The sequence below is a fragment of the Pinus tabuliformis genome, chromosome 3_1 (genome assembly GCF_031772625.1).
Source record: "Pinus tabuliformis cultivar Carrire ecotype Pingquan chromosome 3_1, CPIR1, whole genome shotgun sequence".
Classification (NCBI taxonomy): domain Eukaryota; kingdom Viridiplantae; phylum Streptophyta; class Pinopsida; order Pinales; family Pinaceae; genus Pinus; species Pinus tabuliformis.
The window spans coordinates 106,224,140-106,237,104 of NC_142301.1; the positions used below are offsets into that span (position 1 = coordinate 106,224,140).

General features: G+C 39.9%; 1 protein-coding gene across 1 annotated transcript in view; it reads left to right on the forward strand.

Annotated features, from left to right (window-relative positions):
- LOC149185986 (protein HEAT STRESS TOLERANT DWD 1-like) overlaps window positions 1–12,965 on the forward strand; it is a 104,390-nt gene that overhangs the window by 19,071 nt on the left and 72,354 nt on the right. The gene's annotated exons all lie outside the window — the stretch shown is intronic.

A 12,965-nucleotide genomic window follows, 5' to 3' on the forward strand; every position in this document is an offset into this window, starting at 1 on the left:
TCTGCGATGAAAGCCTGAGCAAGGAAAACGGAAACGCAGTTTGAAATTACCTGGAGTATGCCGAAGGGAATTGACCAGATCGAGATCAGATCTTCTTACCGCAACAGTTCTTCTGATCTTGTCGGCGGCTAGAAATGAGGAATCGTAACATTGCAAATCTTGGGTGAACAAATTCGATGAAGCTGACAGCGGTGGTTTTAGAAGTCTGCTCCCTACGTGAATGCAGCGACAGCTTAGCGTGGAAATACTCGCTCTCCGTTTCCAAGAGCCAGCTATCGTGTGCGTAAAAATACACCAGCGTCCTTACTGTCTTGGGCTAGCCAAACCAGCGAAACTGCCCTCGATGCGTTTACTGTTCAGTTGACGTTAAGAATTTACAGCAGCCAATTTCTTCTAAACGAAATGCTTGCCCGCTAAAACACCGATGAATAAATTGCCTAGGATAACTCAGCGCGTTGTTTTACGACCTCAGACGAGGCTGCGTGACGGCAGCCTTTGCGGGTGACGGCTGAGGAAACAACTGTAAATAATCTGGTCATACAAAACCGTAACAGTTTTTTATGCTGTACAGATCAATGATACTAAGGGCGTAAATAAGCGAAATTAATCCAGCACGCAGATAATCATGCTGAATCAGAGCTTTGACAGATGCTGCGTATTTATGTCCACAGGTTAGCGGATTTGAGTTGATCTGCAGGCTCTCACAGGTTCATGTCATTGTTTTTGGCAACCTGAAAAGGACAAGCTCACTGAAAACCCTAATCAAATCTTCAGAAGAAACCCTAATGAAAACTGCAAAAAATAAATTTGAAACCCTAGAACAGAAAAAATGAAACCCTAAGACAGCTGATTAATTTACAAATGTGGCCCCTTAACAGCCAGATTCAGCAGTAGGCACAGAAATATTTTAAAGAAATAAAGATTTTCAGATTTTTCACTGTGAAGAACTTCAGAAAGTCTCTCATGCAAATTAGAAAAATAAACCGAATGATGGACCCAGGATCCGATCCAACTGGGCTCAGCAAAAAATGCTTGCGGGAGTTGGCTGGTTCAGCCGAGAACTTCCCCGAACGCCCACAAAATTTCCTTCAATGATGTTTTCTGCACAGCTCAAAACAACTGTCAATAAAGAGGGCAAAAATGCTGCTAGATCTCAGGAAGTAATGGAGATACCTGCCATTACTTCAGAAACCCTAACAGCACCCAAACCCCAGCAAGTGAACAAGATACCTGTGCTCACAATACTCTATAAGAAGCTATTATTAATGGCTGAAAATAACATATGCAGAAAATGAAATGATCTCACAGCATTCCAAGAGAGTAACACCAGCAAGATATGGACCCCAAAGTCTTCCTTTATTAACCAGAAACAGATTTACAAGAGAGCTTCTTCAGTCTTCGACTCACAGATCCCATTATCTGAAATGACCAGACCCTATATAAAGGAAATGATCCCAACGGCTAGTTCGAATGATCCATGTAGAAATGATCTCGACCGTTGATGAGGATCAAGACATCTCTTGATCTCATCCGTCGATTTATTCACTTAAAATATTATTATTTTATTTTATTTTTTTAAATTTTTAAATTTTTTTATTATTTATTATTTATTTTAAATTTTTAAATTTCTTAAGTTTTATTTATTTTATTATTTTATTTCATTTTTTAAATGGATCATCGAACTAAGCCTTTGGAAACATCACCTAGGACCTAGGACTTAGGACTCACGAGGGGATTTAAAACATTTTCAACCCTCAAGACACATTTCATGATGACTTTTTACAATTTACATCTCAAGGGGACAAACCCACTTAATACAGACCCTCACAAAACACCCAGTTCTGCGACACAACGATAATCTAGCAGATCAACACACTAGGATTCTCCTAAAGTTCTAATGATAAAATGCATCCCGGCTTTGGGGTCAGGTTTGAAGGAAAACTCTGCCGATCCATGGATCGGTGAGACGAAAAACCTTCCGGGACGTAGATTACCACTAGAAAATTAGGTCCACCTAGGCAATACACATACACGACTCATGTCTGCTAAGATTATTTACAATTCATACATGCAGACTGGGTTTACAATCAAGATGATCAAGCTGCTGATGACTGCAGGATGGCACGGACACGCTGATCAGGTGCTGCCCCTTCTTTGCAAGAAAAGGGGGTGTACTGCATGGCTAGTTGACCAGTAGAGGTCAACATCTGCCTCTACTTGGGGACACGTTGCTGCTTGCAGGAATGTGAGAATCCAGAATCTGCATCCATACAACACAAAAATAAGTAGCGTCCATCCAAAATCATCATATACATTAAGCACAATAAAGGTAAAAGCTCTTCATTTATTAACTATCTAAAGCAGAAACGAAAATGCGGAAAAAACAAGGAGTAGGGTTAGAAATACGATACAAAGGATGCCCTACGGCATCAGATGTGTTCAATATAGTGCATACTGAGCATTTGCCTGCTTTCAGGCAAATCTGTCGGCTGCTTGTCGGATGTGCCATGTCCAATTTTGCATATGGTAGGACTCTTTCCTATCCGAAAATCAAGCTGCTCGCGGCCGTCTGATGTATCAAATCTTCGTCTCATCTTCTTTCTCTTACGTTTTTTCTTTCTGGCAGGTGGAATTACTGATGACCTGGAACTTTCTGTTTCACAACTATCAGATGAAGTATGCGTGATATGTTTTTCTTTGTCCTGCATCTGATCTTTATCATTCTTAAGTCTATCCGGATCACCTTCAATTAACCATCTTTCAATTGAATCAATAACCTCCTCATAATAAGATGGGGCTTGTTGCAGCAAGTGAGAAGGCTCCTGATCTATTGATGTTCCCTGGTTTCTCTCATTTTCCAATTGCTGAAACCTTTGAACCTGTATTTTAAATGCATCTATCTGACTAGAGTGCTCAACCTTTATAGCGCTAATTTGTCTGGCATGGTGTTCTTGCATATCTTTTATTACTTTAACATTTCCTTCCTTTATGTTCATCAAGCAATGCTGTATGGAATTTATTTCTTCTCTGTGATTCGCTTGCATGTCAGCCAACTGATTATTATGATTGAATGTCATGATAGTCATTTCCTCATCCATAGTGAATAACTTATTTTGCATAGAGTCAATTTCCCTATCATAATCAGCTTTCATGGTCACCATATTTTCCTCTAAGACTGACATCTTGCTATGCATGTTTCCAATTTCTGTTTCATATTTAGTTTTCATGGCCTCAATTTCTTTAGCATGCTGATTTTGCGTGACCTCAATCTCCCTATTACGTTTTTCCAGGTGGGTGCATAATAAAAGAATGTTGAATGAATTAATTGACATGGAGCAAACAGCTCAATGATAATACAAAGATATTTACAAGAATAGAAACATCAGGTTTCTATGTAGAATATCGAACAAACAGTTTCATCTAAGAAACTGCTAAAAGAATAAGAATAGAAACATCTAAAAGACTGAGCATTACTAAATAGAGATATAGAGATATATTCTAATACCCTCCCTTAATGCTCAATCTATTTACAACACCAATAGACCCGCGAAATTTTACAAATTTATCAGGACCAAGAGGCTTGGTAAAGATATCGGCGGGCTGCTCTGTGGTGGGAACATAGTGCAACTGAACTGAGCCATCTTCAACCAACTGTCGAATGTAGTGGCAGTGAGTTTCCACATGCTTTGTTCGTTCATGAAAGACAGGATTCTTGGCAAGTTTGAGCACTCCCTGATTATCACAAAACAAAGAAGTAGGCCCTGTCTGAAAAACATGCATATCTGCAAGCATACGACGAAGCCAAACTGCCTCACAGGCTGCCTTAACTGCTCCCCGATACTCTGCTTCTGTTGAGGAGAGAGCCACAACCTGTTGCTTCTTACTAGTCCAAGTAACAGCTCCAGATCCTAGACTAAACACATACCCAGCTGTAGATTTACGGTCATCAACCGAACCGGCCCAGTCAGAGTCAGTGTAGCCACTGAGAGTAGAAGTGGAGCTGTGAGTATATAAGAGGCCGTAATCAGAAGTACCACGCACATATCGTAGCACCCGCTTTGCTGCTATCCAATGATCAGCTTTAGGAGCTGACATAAAGCGAGAAATGTAGCTTACTGCAAAACTGATGTCAGGTCTGGTAGCAGTAAGATAGATGAGACTGCCCACTAATTGCCTGAATAAAGTTTCATCCACAAGAGGAGAGGATGACTGTGCTGAAAGTTTGAGCCCTGGTTCCATAGGAGTCGTGGCCGGTTTGCAATCCTGCATTCTGAACCTTTCCACAAGATTTTTGGCATACTTGGACTGAGAAAGAAAGATCTGATTTTCAGTCTGCCATACTTCAACCCCCAGACAGTAATGAAGAAGTCCCAAGTCTGTCATCTCAAAAGTTCTGCATAGATCTTGTTTGATCCCATGGATCAAATGTGCAGAGCTGCCAGTAATGATAAGATCATCCACATAGACAACTACAAACAAGATATCATCATCAGTATGCTTGATATACAGGTTTGCATCAGATGGACTCCTCTGAAAACCTTGATTTGTCAGATACTGATCAATTTTTATGTACCAAGCCCGAGGAGCTTGTTTCAATCCATAAATGGCTTTAACTAACCGACACACTTTCTGTTCTTGACCAGCAACCTTGAATCCTGGAGGCTGCGTCATGTAGACTTCTTCTTGGAGATCACCATTTAGGAACGCACTTTTTACATCCATCTGATGAACTTTCCAATTGAACTGAGCTGCTAGGGCAAGCACAAGCCTGATAGTACTCATCTTGGCTGTAGGAGCAAAAGTCTCCTCATAGTCGATGCCTTCCTGCTGTGAAAATCCTCGAGCCACAAGCCGAGCTTTATACTTGTCTAAGGTTCCATCAGCTTTGTATTTGACTTTATACACCCATTTGCAGCCTATGGGTTTTTTGTCTGCGGGAAGATCAGAAAGAGCCCATGTGTGATTCTTCTGAAGACTCTGAAATTCTGCTTCCATAGCCTGTTCCCACTCAGATATACCCTTAGCTTCTGAATATGTTTGAGGCTCAAAAGTACTGTGAAGGTTAGCCATAAGAGCAAAATTGACTGAAGACTGTTGTCTGTTCTTATGCCTAGAAGTTCTACCTTCAAGGAGCTCATCATCCCGGAGATCACCTATGGTTTTAGCCCACCATTTTGGTCGAAGAGAAGAAGAACCAATATCAGGATTAGAGGGACCAATATCAGGAGGAAGAGAAGCAGGCTCAGGAGCAATAGGGATAGCAAGAGGGGGATTAGCTTCTGGAGGAAGCTCAGATAGAGTAGTATCAAATCTTGATGCTACATCATCCCTCCCATCAGATGAACTGACTGGAAGAAGAACACTGTGAGGCGGATCCTCAGAACGCTGCTCAGAAGAAGAAGACTGAAAGAATCCTCTGTCTTCATCAAATACTACATCTCGACTGAAGCTAAGTCGACCAGTGGCTATATCTATCAGCCTATAAGCCTTGTGATGATCACTGTATCCTGTCATCATGAGTTTCTGACTTTTGGAATCCAACTTAGATCGCTTAGCAGATGGAATCCAAACATATGCAACTGAGCCAAAAACTTTGAGATGACTGATTTTAGGCTTACGACCAGACCACACTTCTTCAGGAGTCTTCCCTTTAACAGCCTGAGTAGGGGATCGGTTAAGAAGGTAAACAGCAGTAAATACTGCTTCAGCCCAGAATTTGTTTGGAACATTCCGGTGTTGTAACATGGAACGAGCCATTTCAACAACCGTGCAATTGCGACGCTCGACAACACTGTTCTGCTGGGGAGTGTAAGGTGTGGTGAATTGACGTTTGATGCCATGAATATCACAGAAGTTGGCAAAAGCTGAGGAACAAAATTCCCCCCCATTGTCGGTCCTAAGGGTCATGATATTACAACCAGATTCTTTTTCAACTAAAGTTTTAAACTTCTGAAAGGTACTAAGAGCATCAGATTTTTTTTTTAAAAAATACACCCACATCTTTCGACTGAAGTCATCTACAATAAGTAAAAAGTATTTGCAAGCAGTTATAGAAGCTGTATTCATAGGACCACAAATATCAGCATGAAGTAACTGAAGTACCTGGGATGCGCGCCAAGATTCTCCATTTTTGAATGATGACCGATGTTGCTTTCCCGCTTGACAGGCGCTGCATACCCCCAACTGCTGAGTCTGAATATCAGGTAATCCTGACACAAGTCCCTCCCGAGAGAGCTGAGAGAGATACTGCATATTGAGATGCCCATATCGCTGATGCCATAGAGTACTGATGGGAGAGACACGAGCTGCTAGTGCCACTTCTGGAAAGTCACCGGTGTCAAGTAGCCTGTATAGACCATGGTCCTCGAGGCCAGTAGCAACTGTTAGACTGGTCTCCCTATCAATGATGGAGCATTTGTGTGCACTGAACATAACATCAAGCTGAGGAGAATTCCTCATAATCTGACTGACAGAGAGCAGATTAATCTCCATACCAGGAACATAGTATACATTTAGAAATATGAGCGTGCGTCCACCAGACTGTATTTGAACTGTACCCCTGCCAGCAACAGTGTACTTTTCACCTCCACCAAATACAACTGAATCACTGAAAGGTGAAAAGTCAATAAACCAGTCACGCCTGTGAGAGAAGTGGCGTGATGCACCAGAATCAATGTACCATGCAGAAGAAGGTACATGTTCTGAAGACCTTTTAGCCATAAAGGCGTAAAAGGCAGAATCTGTCTGCTCGGAATGTTCTGCAACATTCGCTGTCTGATGTGACCCTCCCTGTTTCTTTTGTTCAGCAGCAATCCTCTGCCTGCAGTCTTTCTTCATGTGACCGAACTTGTGACAGTAATTACACTGTACACTTTTCTTCCTGTTAGGATCAAAAGACTGAGATGATCTTCTCTGCTGAAAAGACTGAGAGGACTGATATTTTGCAGCAAATGCATTGTCCAAGGGCACTGACGAAGTACCACTACCAAACTGCTGTTTCCACCTATCTTGCTGCAGAAGTTTGGTACATAAATCTGAAAACTTCAGATCAACAGTTGTAATGTTGAGTGTTTCAATGAAGTGTTCATAAGATTTTGGTAGACTCTTCAGGGTAATGACTACCATATCTTCTTCCTCCATGGTCCGACCAATGGCGTCGAGCTGATCTCGAATGTCTTTAATTTTGTTGAGATGTTCCTGTAAAGACATATGTTCATCCATCATGATGGAGAACAACTGATTTTTGAGAAAAAAAGCTCTGCTTTTATCAGATGTCTCATGCAATTCTTTCAACTGTTCCCAGATTTCAGCAGCTGTCTTGCCAGAAGGGATCTGTGGTAACTGATCATCAGCTACAGAGAGCTTGAGAAGCATAACAACCTCTCGATTTCGATCATCAAATTTATCTTGATCGGTCCCGGCTGTTCCTGGACGAATCTCTTTTCCCAAAATGAGTTGATCAAGACGCCTGTACTCAAAAATGGTCAGCAGTCTTTGTTTCCAAATGTTATAGTTGCTGCCATTAAACCGTTGATTTCCTTCTAACATCAGATTGGTAAGTGTGGCCATTTTCACCAGGAAACTACAGAAGTATGACACACAAGAACAATGTAGCTGACTGTTTATCTGATGTAAATTAGAGAACAGAATTTGTCCTTTAAAAAAAATTTACTCAACAGAGGTATCTCTCCAGTCTAAATCAATGATAATCCCGCTAGCACAAAAAATATAAATTTCTGAGAATTTTATTTTCCCACAGGAGCATGCAAATTTTCCACAGGATACCAAACAAAATCCGCTGATAAAATTTCTAACAACCGGAACTGCTGATGAGTTCTTGTGATATTTCAGCGTTGGAACCACAATTCTCTCTCTGCTGGACAGACTCTTAGCTGGGTCGAGTTTTTCTTGAGAAGTAGACAAGAGTCGAGTTGCCTCCCTTGATAGCTGAGTGAAGTATAGACTGCTGGAGCAAGCTTCTGCTAACAGAATTCGAGTTCTGGTCACAAGGGAGTTATATTCCCTTATGTCAGCTCAGGCCGTGGGCTATTCTCAACTGCTGGCTGCGTATTTCCTCTACAGAATGCCGGCAACCAAAAACACGGAAAACAATTTCCGGCAGACACCACGGATTGGTGACGTTGATAATTTTAACTCCCACTATCTAACCATGATGGCCGACGTGAGCGATCAAGGCTTTACGTCTCAACTGAAAACGTCTCAGCGTGTTTCAACTGCCACGGGCTGCAACAGACGGATTTTTCAAAAAACACCTGACACGGTTTATCACATACGGGCTGGAAATAAATCACGGTTTTCAGATCTATATAATCACCATGGATACGGGAACTACACAGATTACGTGAACAACACGGATACGGATGCGTATGACAGAGCTGTAATGAACCACGGGGTTTACATAATATTTGCAAGATACAGCGATTTCACAAGAAACAGGTGACGTGAAATATAATGAACCACTGGTTATAAATATACTTCCACGGGTTTGACTGATAAATCCACGGGTTTCAAAAACGGTATATACGCGGATTCACAAACTGTATATCCTTGGGTTATCACGACGGCATATGGTCAGAACGACTGCAAAAAATTATAATCACAGGATGTGGAATTATATAATCACCACGGATTTCGACTGCAAAAAATATACTCACGGGATTCGGAAATTTAAATAACCACGGGGTTTCAGAAATATATATCCACTCCAATATATATCTTCTCAGATTTCAAATGAGAATCCACAGACTTCAAATATAGATCCTCGGGCTTTCAGAAAGAATATCCACGAGTTTTAAAAAAAAATGCGTATCCACTGGTTTGACAGTCTTGAAGCTAATAATCACGAATTTGCCCGCAGATATAATTTTCAAACCACGATTCTGTCTTTCAAAAAACACAAGTGAGTTTTGAGAGAAAACACCTGGATCATGAATGCTGAGAAATTCCTTGATGTGGTCGAGTAGCTGCCAGGTGAAGAAGAAGATAGCCGAATCCACGATTCCCAGCAAAACTGGCCAGTAAAAAAAATCCCGCACCCACGAAGATATTCACCGCCACAAAGTTATTTCTTTAATAAACTGATCATGCAAGAGAAGAATCCATTTCTGTATCGAGATGGACGACTGTAAGCTTTTATCACAGCGAGCAAAGCCGAGGCTAAGACTCAGTGAAGGCTGCCTGGCTTACAGAGGGCTCGACCTTAGAAAGGACTCAAGAGATTTCGATGCAAAGAGAAATACTGTTCAAGAAAAAATCTCTTAACCTTGCTCTGATACCATAAAAGAATGTTGAATGAATTAATTGACATGGAGCAAACAGCTCAATGATAATACAAAGATATTTACAAGAATAGAAACATCAGGTTTCTATGTAGAATATCGAACAAACAGTTTCATCTAAGAAACTGCTAAAAGAATAAGAATAGAAACATCTAAAAGACTGAGCATTACTAAATAGAGATATAGAGATATATTCTAATACATAAAGTTTTCACATCATTGACATAATTAGTTTGATTGATTTCCATATTTCTTACCAACATCATTAGATCTCGTAAAATTTGTTTTTGCTCTTCCCTTTCATTGTCATTTGTCCCTGATTTTTCACTATCATGAACCTGATCTGCAATATTTTCGGTGGAAGACACATTCTGATATGAAGATTCATCTTTCTGTTGCACAATTTTAGAGGCAGAAGGCAAGCTGTTTGGACTATCATATCTATCTTTAAAAGCATTGAGAATGTCTTGTAAAGAAGTGAAAAAATCATTAGGAAAATTATTAAACCAATTCAAGGCATCACCCTCTAAAGAATGGACAAATAGACGCATCTTGAAATCTTCATGATTATATTGAGGAAATCTACAATATAAGATCATTACACAAGTAAACATGTTTAAATGCTGTTTAACAGTGACCGAATCACCACCCGAGAACTTAAATAATTTAGAAATGGCCTCTTTCGGGAGATCATGGAGATTATCAGTAAAATGACATGGTTTACATGAATAATCCATGATGAACAGTAAGGGATGAAATGGATAATAGAACTAGATCTCTGCTCAAGAAAATCAAAAGATGAAAGAAGTGGAGTCGCCACTTGAACAATAAATCTGATTCTAAGATCCAAGAAGTAATCAACAAACAGATATGCAAGAGGCTTCTTGTCTGGGAAAAATGAGAAAATGGAGTCGCCACCCAAACAAGAAACAAACCCAAGAGATGTTGCTGATATGGGATGAAAAGATGCCAAAAATATTGAATTTGCCAGCTCAACTGAGAGATGAGAGATGAGAAGGTGAATGTCGATGAAACTCCAGGAACAGAAAAACTCTGTCCCCGGCAACGGCGCCAAAAAATGTTGGCGCTGCCGGGCCAGATGAAAAGATAAAAATGAGAAGGAAGATTGTCGTTGAAACGCTGAGAAAACAATTTCCCCGGCAACGGCGCCAAAAAATGTTGTCGCGCGGATTGACACGACAACGCTCAGAGCGGGGGCTGTCACTCTGATCCCCGATCCCTCCTTTTAAGCCTGTCTCCCGCAGCTAAGGGGGGTAGTCCCTGTGAGATGATGAGACCAACTGTCAACCAGTTGGTTGGGAGACACGAGATACGATATAAAAAGCACTCGATGGATTTGATTAATTTAGCAGACCAGTGCCTTAAGAGATTGTTGTAAAAATGATTACTTGTTAAATGATATAGAAACATGAACCATGAACAGCAATCATCTATCATCAGCTAAATCACAATGCTCATAAAATGATATCCAGCAACTGAAAATTTTAAAAAAAGATGAATGCTTTAAACCCCCACGAGTCATAAATCATTAACCAGATATCGTATTCGTATCTCGACTTGAAAATTTTAGATCTCAGCATGAAAGATGATAAATCCCGAAAATGACTGGATCTGACGAAGAAAATTTTCCAATTTTTTTTTTTTTTTATTTTTTCGATTTTTTTTTTTTTTTTCTTTAATATTATAAAAATCCTAAAAAAAAGAAAAATCTAAAACTAAAATCTAACTAATATCTAAAACATTAAAAACTAAAACATAAAAAACAAACTATACAAAACTAAAAACTAAAATACAAACATTTTTATTTTTTTAATTTTATAAACCTATATAAAAATGAAACTATATATAAAAAAAAAAAATTTAAAATCTAATAAATTAAAATACATAACAAAAGATTAAAATCCTAAACTAAATCTACGCAAATGATAAATTTTTTGACTACGTCTAAATCCTAAAACTATTCTAAAACCGTAAGTTCAATGCCAAATATTTTAAAACACGCTGAAATTCCTTCGAAATTTTTTGCAAAGGGTAACGAAATGTCGAAGGTTTATCTGCGATGAAAGCCTGAGCAAGGAAAACGGAAACGCAGTTTGAAATTACCTGAAGTATGCCGAATGGAATTGACTTAATCGAGATCAGATCTTCTTACCGTAACAGCTTTTTTGATCCTGTCGGCGGCTAGAATGAGGAATCGTAACACTGCAAATCTTGGGTGAACAAATTCGATGAAGCTGACAGCGGTGGTTTTAGAAGTCTGCTCCCTACGTGAATGCAGCGACAGCTTAGCGTGGAAATACTCGCTCTCCGTTTCCAAGAGCCAGCTATCGTGTGCGTAAAAATACACCAGCGTCCTTACTGTCTTGGGCTAGCCAAACCAACGAAATTGCCCTCAATGCGTTTACTGTTCAGTTGACGTTAAGAATTTACAGCATCCAATTTCTTCTAAACGAAATGCTTGCACGCTAAAACACCGATGAATAAATTGCCCAGGATAACTCAGCGCGTTGTTTTACGGCCTCAGACGAGGCTGCGTGACGGCAGCCTTTGCGGGTGACGGCTGAGGAAACAACTGTAAATAATCTGGTCATACAAAACCGTAACAGTTTTTTATGCTGTACAGATCAATGATACCAAGGGCGTAAATAAGCGAAATTAATCCAGCACGCAGATAATCATGCTGAATCAGAGCTTTGACAGATGCTGCGTATTTATGTCCACAGGTTAGCGGATTTGAGTTGATCTGCAGGCTCTCACAGGTTCATGTCATTGTTTTTGGCAACCTGAAAAGGACAAGCTCACTGAAAACCCTAATCAAATCTTCAGAAGAAACCCTAATGAAAACTGCAAAAAATAAATTTGAAACCCTAGAACAGAAAAAATGAAACCCTAACACAGCTGATTAATTTACAAATATGGCCCCTTAACAGCCAGATTCAGCAGTAGGCACAGAAATATTTTAAAGAAATAAAGATTTTCAGATTTTTCACTGTGAAGAACTTCAGAAAGTCTCTCATGCAAATTAGAAAAATAAACCGAATGATGGACCCAGGATCCGATCCAACTGGGCTCAGCAAAAAATGCTTGCGGGAGTTGGCTGGTTCAGCCGAGAACTTCCCCGAACACCCACAAAATTTCCTTCAATGATGTTTTCTGCACAGCTCAAAACAACTGTCAATAAAGAGGGCAAAAATGCTGCTAGATCTCAAGAAGTAATGGAGATACCTGCCATTACTTCAGAAACCCTAACAGCACCCAAACCCCAGCAAGTGAACAAGATACCTGTGCTCACAATACTCTATAAGAAGCTATTATTAATGGCTGAAAATAACATATGCAGAAAATGAAATGATCTCACAGCATTCCAAGAGAGTAACACCAGCAAGATATGGACCCCAAAGTCTTCCTTTATTAACCAGAAACAGATTTACAAGAGAGCTTCTTCAGTCTTCGACTCACAGATCCCATTATCTGAAATGACCACCTAAGACCCTATATAAAGGAAATGATCCCAACGGTTAGTTCGAATGATCCATGTAGAAATGATCTCGACCGTTGATGAGGACCAAGACATCTCTTGATCTCATCCGTCGATGTATTCACTTAAAATATTATTATTTTATTTTATTTTTTTAATTTTTTTAT